Here is a 629-nt window from a genome sequence, read left to right as displayed (position 1 = left end):
CAGGATCCGGGTTTGGCTTCTGCCTATAACAACACATAAATGGCACATAAATAACCTACATTAAAACAGTAAAACAATGTTAAAAAATGGTGCAAGTTTGAAGTGTAAATTTCAGATGCCACGGGACTACTGCCCGAGCAATGTTTAAGAAGTGATGTGAAGGAGATGTCACCGCATCTAGCGTGACAATTGTATGGTGTTAACACAGGGATCCAGACGGGTGTGTTACATATGGATCTCTGTATACAATAATAACATGGTCAAACTGATCGCTAATGATCATGTTTGTAAATCGGAGATGTCAGGCTCTAACACATGGGGGAGATGTGCTGTGGGATCTCTATGAATGTGAGAATTACAGGGGCGTGTTGTACCATAAATATCGGCTCCACAAGTGATATACATACCTCCCAACTGTCACGATTCCGTCGGGACAGTCCCGATTTTCGGGTCCTGTCCCGACGTCCCACCCGCGGCAGGCATTGTCCCGCTGCGGGGGGTGGCAGTTGGGAGACCCCCCAATCTAGTAGAATAGACGCTGTGCGCATGCGCACAGCGTCTATTCTCGTATGAAAATGAGGTCGCGGCTAATTAGCATAAGCCGCGCCCTCATTTGCATACGCCCCGCC

Source organism: Crinia signifera, unplaced genomic scaffold (genome assembly GCF_055691185.1).
Source record: "Crinia signifera unplaced genomic scaffold, ASM5569118v1 HAP2_SCAFFOLD_140, whole genome shotgun sequence".
Lineage (NCBI taxonomy): Eukaryota > Metazoa > Chordata > Amphibia > Anura > Myobatrachidae > Crinia > Crinia signifera.
This window is presented reverse-complemented; position numbering follows the sequence as displayed.